The sequence below is a fragment of the Coptis chinensis genome, chromosome 8 (assembly GCF_015680905.1).
Source record: "Coptis chinensis isolate HL-2020 chromosome 8, ASM1568090v1, whole genome shotgun sequence".
Taxonomy (NCBI): domain Eukaryota; kingdom Viridiplantae; phylum Streptophyta; class Magnoliopsida; order Ranunculales; family Ranunculaceae; genus Coptis; species Coptis chinensis.
In genome coordinates, this window is record NC_141463.1 from 8,417,785 (window position 1) to 8,425,534 (window position 7,750).

General features: G+C 36.5%; 1 long non-coding RNA gene across 1 annotated transcript; it reads left to right on the plus strand.

Moving 5' to 3' along the window:
• Nucleotides 1-5,058: 5,058 nt before the first annotated feature.
• On the plus strand, nt 5,059-7,434 carry LOC147479713 (uncharacterized). Its single transcript, XR_015204848.1, has 3 exons — nt 5,059-5,176; nt 5,578-5,769; nt 5,969-7,434. It is a non-coding gene; the product is annotated as an uncharacterized LOC147479713 (long non-coding RNA).
• Nucleotides 7,435-7,750: the final 316 nt, after the last annotated feature.

Consider the following 7,750-nt stretch of genomic DNA (forward strand, 5'->3'; position numbering starts at 1 on the left):
AGGGTTGGTCAAGGTCTTTTGCTAGGTGCGTTATACCGGGGCACCAATTTTGAAGAGGTTACTTCTGGAGCATTGAGGCCCGACATTCATTTCCCAAGAGGAGTGGAGTTGCCACAGTCACAGCCCAGGGTGTTTCATGATATTCAGATGCCACAAAGAACTCCACAGATATTTGATGATGATGACCTTTGGCACTGGAGCATGATTACTTCTCAGGGGCAAGATATGAGAATACCTATTCCACTAGTAGATGCCGCAGTGATAGCAGATTTGTCAGTACAGTTTGAGCAATTAGCCGAGGTTAGTATGATTTGAATTTATTCATGATTTGTTATTATTAGTATTCACTATAACCCCTAACATGCATTTGTTTTGTTAAACAGGATGAAGTAAGGTCAGAGCTCCTTAACTACAGCTCTCTCAGTTATGTCATGCGTAAGTCCTTCATGGAGTCCTCTCGTCGCAGTTTTGAGGACTTACAAAAAGAGCGAAATCGAACTTTGCAGCTTCAGAGACGTGTGCAAGAGTTGGAGAATGCTGCAAGTGCCACACCTCAAGCTCAACCTCAACCAGAGAGGCGACAACGACGTGGGGGAGAGCTCTTCGGCCGAAAGCCTTCTCGTAGGGGAGGAGGTCTCGATAGATATTTTTTGTAGTTTGTAATAACTGTGCGCCATTACTTGTCTTATGGCGTTTGGGATTGTTGTTTGTAATGACTTTTTTATTAGCAGGTTTTTCTTTGATGAGTTTTGGATATGAATATCTCATTAAATAAAGGAGGTTATGTCCAATTTTTTTTTGAAATTACAAGTTAGTTTTTTTACCGAGTTTCTGTGTTAGACTTGGGTGTTGTTCATGATTGTTATTTGTCTTATTTATTATTTTCAAAGTATATTAGCAGGTTTTGGATATGAATATGTCAATAAAACAAATGAGGTTATGGCAAAAAAAATTAAAAAATTATAAGTTCGTATGTTTCCAAAAATTTCACATTCGTTTCACTCATTTCCTGTCTTTGTTGAAACAGAAAATTTTGATGGAATATCACTCATTTTTGCAGGTGGTTTGGTTCTGACAGGAATAGTGTATGGGGATACCGAGACAGAATGTAACATCCCATCTGGTTTTTAAGTCCTTCTCACTACATCTTTTACTATTCCAAACATTGGAATTATGGATGGGGATGGTGGCCCATTGGAATTATTGAGGGTACATTTGGATAGACATTTGGATACAATGTGTTGTCACTTGGAGAGTGAACAAAAATCTGATAAAATGTGTTGTCAATTGGTAAGTGGACCAAAATCGAAGTATCACATGTGACCTTACCTTTCATATTTCGTTTTACTCTTCTTTCTTTTAGATCAAACAAACAAACAACCATCTTCTTCCCCACAACCAAACTAAAAATAGGAAAAATGTCTAGAGAAGAAAGAATTACATATAACCAAAGGTTATGGGGAGGATCTAATAGTAACAAATTAGTCTTCGGTTTTACCGGTCGATGTACGTACTTCTGGCGAAAGATGACTACATGGAAAGAGTAAGAGATGAGCATAATGATATGATGAAATGAATGAGGAGGAGGAGGAGGTTGCGTTATTATCTCATCTGTGGGGGCATTAATGACTCAAATAGCCATTGAAATTGAAAATGTGGATCTGCATAAAGCGTGGTGGATCCGTGAAGCGGCGAGAGTACACGCGTTTAGAGATGGTGGTGATTTCAGTAAACAAAAGATAATGAGGGATTACTTCACAACACCTTGTAGGTGGCCTCCTCATAAGTTTATACGAAGGTACAAGATGACAAGAGAGCTTTTTATGTATATGTTGCATACTGTTGCATCATTCGACGATTACTTTAAAGACAAGGTGGATGGATTGGGTCGGCAAGCAATTTCTGGGTTACAGAAAGGACTAGTTGCAGTTACACAATTAGCAACTAGTTGTTCTTCTGATTCAACGGATGAGTATTTACAAATTAGAGATTCCACAACAAATGTATCTATGAAGCGTTGGTGCAAGGCAATAATCACGGCGTTTGAGGAAGAGTACTTGAGACGACCAACTGAGGCAGACACTGCTAGGATATTAGCTGAAAATGCGGCAAGGGGTTTTCCAGGAATGTTTGGATCAATCGACTGTATGCACTGGGTGTGGAAGAATTGTCCAAGTGGATAGGCTGGAACACATGTAGGGTACAAGAAGGAACCAACTTTGATACTTGAAGCTGTTGTAGACAAACATTGTTGGATCTGGCATTGCTTCTTTGACTTACCAGGTTTGCATAATGACATTAACGTGCTTCATCGTTCTCATGTTTTTTAATCATTAGAGCAAGGTGAGGCTCCTGCTGTTGCATTTAATGTGAATGGTAATGACTATGATATGGGATATTATCTTGCTGATGGTATTTACCCAAAATGGGGCACATTTGTTCAAGCCATTCGTTATCCAAGAAATAAGCATGAAAAGATATTTACTCAACGTCAAGAAGTTGCAAGAAAGGATGTTGAAAGGACGTTTGGAGTTTTGCAGGCACGATGGCATATTGTTAAGGCTTCTGCGCGTTATCATAGTGTTGTTGTTCTTGGAGACATAATGAAGGCATGCATTATAATGCATAATATGATTGTTGAGAATGAACGTGAAAGTGGAGTTTGGAATTGGAAAGGTCAGAGGAAAGAAACAATATATGCGCTCTTTCAGGAAGATGATGGTTTTCATTTTGTCTATCAGATGATTGAAGCAAGAAATAAGATCATAAATGAAGTTACACATACTAATCTTCAAAAGGACTTAGTTGAACATGTTTTTAATTGGATTGGTATTGAAGAAACAGCATATCCCGTACCAATTTATGATCCAAATTGGTCGGATCCAGATGAGGGAGAAGGAGGCGAAAATTAAAATGGAAATGAAAGTGTATTTCCTATGTATTTCCTAACGTGAACTATTAAGTTCCAACGTATTTCCTATGTATTTCCTAATGTATTTCCTATAAGTTCTTATGTGTTTAATGAGTTGTGCTTTAATGAACTATATTACAATGTATTTTAATTTTATTGGTAATTGTATTTCTATGAAAATAATTATATTAGATAGAACATACATAGTGCATTAATTAAAAAAAACAGTTAGATAAAAATACATAGTTCATTAATTAAAAAGACAGTGAAATTAAAATACATAGTGCATTAATTAAAATACATAGTGCTTTAATTAAAATAAAATACTAGATATTACATAAGCTTAGTTAGAGCTAGAACCACCTCTAGCCCTTGCCCATTCAGCATGTATTTCAGCTTGTTGTTGCTCGATTATAAAAGCGGTATCGGGATGGAGGACACTTGTATCGGTTGCTAAAATCTTAGCTTCATATTGTATCTTTTGAAACCAATTTTTTTCCAATTGAACCTGATTTTTTTCTGCTTGAATCCGATTTTTTTCTTTTCTTGCCATCACAGTTCTTTGACCATATGCAAGTTCTCTTTCCCTAAGTTCTAAGCATTTTTGTGTTTCATTTGCATCCTGTGAAAATGTATTCTCTAAACGTGTAAAGTAACCATCCAACATACCAATTGATTTTTCTTGGTTCCTTTTGGACTTGGCTTTCTTCGATCCAAGAGGACGCTCCATTTCTTTTGGACACTCTATTTCTTGAGAACCCTCCAATTCAACTCCACCAACACTTGGTGAATTATAAGTTGAATCTTCACCATCATTTTTGCGACCTTTTCCCTTTGTGGGGCGGCTTGACCTTGCCTAAAAAATGTTACTCCACTTTGGATTATCCTTGAGTACAACGTAACAATGATCAAGTGAAAAAGCCGATTTTTCTTGTAGTTGGTACGTCATCCTTGCTTCAGACAACTAAAAAAATAAAATGGTGGTAATTAGACTAAAATAATCACTAAGACTAAAATAATTAAACTAAAATAATAATTAGACTAAGATAATAATTAGACTAAGACTAAAATGGAAATAATAAATACACTAAGATAATTAGACTAAGACGGAAATAATTAGACTAAGACTAAGATAATCAATAAATTCCAAATTGACAACGTTGTAATTATCCGGCTTTGTATTGTTGTACCACTTGCATGTCGAGCCTCCACCGCATTCACAATTGCAACAAACTTGTTCATCATTTTTGAAATATATTTCCACCTATCGCTAATTGAATCGGAAGACCTATCCGACCCACGTGCTTGATTGAACTCGTTTGTTACACGATTCTAAAATCCTTTTGCATTTTGGAAAGCACCAACAATGGAGTCTCCACTAATTTTTATCCAAGCAATACATAGAGCTTGATCATCGGACATGCTAAAGTGAGTTTTCGCTTTTGGTTGAGTGCTACCACTTGCTTGAAATGTTTGAGTTGATGCCATTTGATATTTTGTTTTTTTTAAGAACTAATTTTAAAGAAGAAGAAATATGATATATGATTGTTGGAAGTGTGAGTTGAAATGAAACAAATGTTGTATATATACCAAAAATTTTTATTTTGACCGTTCTGACTTTCTGACCGTTGGTAAACTAGCCGTTAGGACTCCGGATAGGATGTTGGATTCCGTTTGGTGAGTTTTGTAATCCAGACGGAATCCAACATCCCGTCCAAAGTTAACAAGTCAGTCACTATCTCGGTGGAAAGTTTTACCTTGTTTTGAACTAGGGAAAATAGTCACCGGGTTTTTCACCCCAGCATTGCACAGCGTTTTTGGTCCCAACCCGGTGAAAAAAATCACAAACCCCCATTTTTTCCCTGCATTGCAAATGCTCTAATAACTTCATGCATCAGTTGAATCGATGGCATCAATCATGTGAAATGGAGACCGTCAATTGACATTCTAAAGGAAGAAGGATTAGAGTTGTCAGACCTTGATGGCTCCCATTTGTCTCTGTCTCTAGAAACAGTAAAGGTAGGAATCCTCTTACATAATTATCAGTTGCAAATTTCTAGACGTTTGTAATCTTTAGGCTCCCCTGACTTTTGGTAACAACTCGTGTCATGACATGAATCTAAGCATTGTCCCATTCTTTCGCCAGAGAGATAACCGTCAGTTTATATCCTCAATTGCGCAGAGTCAGAATGTCCTTGACATGTGCTGCTACAGTGGCGGTTTTGCTCTAAATTTTAGCAAGTGGCGGTGCTGCAAATGACATTGGTAACAGATTGCTGAGTTTTGGTTCTTCCATGTTTTCATATTTCTTCAATGTGGCGGGTTATCATTGTTTACTCGAATGTAGAATTGTAGACAGATATGAATAGGATGAAAATTCTCAGAACAGAGGGACGACTAACTCAAAATCGGAAAGATAGCATTCATCTAGTTGAATGTAATTCACAATGAAAAATCAACAGCTTCTGGTATCACAACAAATTATGGAGTTGAAATATTAAGAGGCTATCTTATTTTGAAAATTATCTGCCTAGTAGACATGTAAAACTGATCCAAAAGACAGCTAATAGAGAAGTCCTGTTCGTAACTTGAAAACTTTCTCCAAGGTAATAGGTATGTCCTTCTCTCTTATGTGCTTGACTAATTATCTCTAAATGTCTTGTCAGACATCGACAGTTCATTGCCTGCTTTGGAGCTTGCAAAGGAAAATATCGCTCTGAAGTCTAAACAACCTAGATCCAGAGAGAATATCCTTTTTGAGAAAAGATGCAACTAAGTTTATGAAAGAGGCCGTTTCTAGGCAAGAATCATGGGATTTTGTGATTTTGAACCCTCCAAAACTGGCACCTCGGAGAAAGGTATCTTTATGTATTCAGAACATTTTATTGTGTGCTATTTGGTTTAAAAAAATGTCGTTTGTGTCACTTTCTTTTTATATGATGCTATTATTAACCAGTGTAGCTTGATTTCAGAGTGGGTAGGTTAGCGAAAAAAAAAAAGATTTCAGAGTGGGCTGATTGTTCATGACTTGATATTCATTACATATCTCTCTTACAGGAACTTATTACCAACATCATACTTATTGCTGAGTGACAATTCCATGTTTCGTTTGTTGGACCTACAGGGTGCGTCCGGAATGTATAGAAACTTAAATTCATTAGCTATCCCAGTAACGAAGAGAGAGGTGGGCTGCTCATGACTTGTTCATGTTCAGGAGCTATGACCCAAAGTGGAATGTTTTTGCGTGTTCTTCAGGCAAGTTTTTAGTTCACTTCTTTGATTTACAAGGAACTTTCACTTTCTTAAACTGCTTCAAGTATAGCTGATATATGATTTTTTGGCAAACATCTATCTTCAGGGTGCCGCCTCAATGGCAAGTAGAAAAGTGACAGTTTTTAGGCAATCTGGAGCTGCTTGTGATCACCCTATTGACCCATCTTACCCTGCTCCAAAAATCATCACTCTCAGAGATGAAATCTAGCTTCTGAAGTTGGCTATGAGTCATATTTTAAGTGCTCAAACTAATGAGATAAAAAGATTGTGATCACCTCAGCCAGGATTGTTGAATTCTATTACTTTGTTATGATATTGGAATTTAGCCTGTGCATTTTCATTGGCAAACATTTGAGAGAGCTCAAGCGTACAGAAATAAAGAAAATTCTTGTTTTTCATACACAAAGATATAATAATACCAAACCTAATACTAAATGCTCATTGAAATAACAGAACAGATTATTAAAATGCTTTAAGTAGAATGTTAAAATGCTTCGAACTTAATTATTACAATTCTTATTACTACCAGATGTTTCTTCAAGTTGCTCCTTTAAATCATAAAAAACGAATAACAATAAAATTAGGGTGATCTTGGACATACCCAACAAAACACTCCCGTACCCCATAACTAATTTAAGTTTTTTCCATACCCCAATAACCACCTCAATCCAACAATATCTCCCAAAATTATTAGGGGTATTTCCAACAGGGGCAAAAAAACAAAAAAAAAAAAAAAAAAAAACAAAACAAATCCTGTTTTTGGTACCGTCTGTTTGGAGTGAGTATTTTTTCTCATTCTTCTTCTTCATAAACCCATCTATTCCTGATGTATGCTGCTCCTCTCCTCAAAGCTTCCAACATTACCAACCAAACCATACCATCTCAAAATACCGAAGGTGGTGACTGCAGACATCAAAAGGATAGGGCATACTTGACTGGAAGTGTTGTATAAAGTTTGCATTTTCTTTCAGTGTATTGAGTTTTGGGCTTAGCGTTCTTGCTAGGCTGTTCAGGGTCTAGGCTTTAGAGTTGCTTCTTTGTTATTTCCTTTTAATAACTAAAGAGTGTATGCAGGTTCTTTCAGTTGCTAGGTAACCTCTTGTTTTGTCTCTGTTGATAGCTAACACACTTAGGTGATGTATTGTCAAATGAAGGACATCTGTGATAGTAGAGAAAACACTTGGTTTGCTGCGCCATTTACTGACTTGCCAAAAGGGAGTGTACGGATGAGACCTGCGACAAATGTATTCAAGTCCTGTTTTTGCTCATGAAATGGCTAAATTAGAGAATAATGTCAAGAAACAAACTGAGACAAGAAAGTGGTGTTTGGCAGGCAAAGTGAACTGTGATTTGGTTTGTGCATTGATGTATCTTTGGATCTATCAAATTTAATTGTCTTATTTTTTTATACTTATTTATTGAAAATAATGATCTATCTTATTGCTTTACTGATATCCAGAATGCAATTGTGGTAGGCCTTTACCATAGTTAGTTAGTTTGTTTGTTTGTTTTTTGTTTTTTTTTCAACTCTTTACGATATTGGAATCGAATGGTGCATGTGTTGTG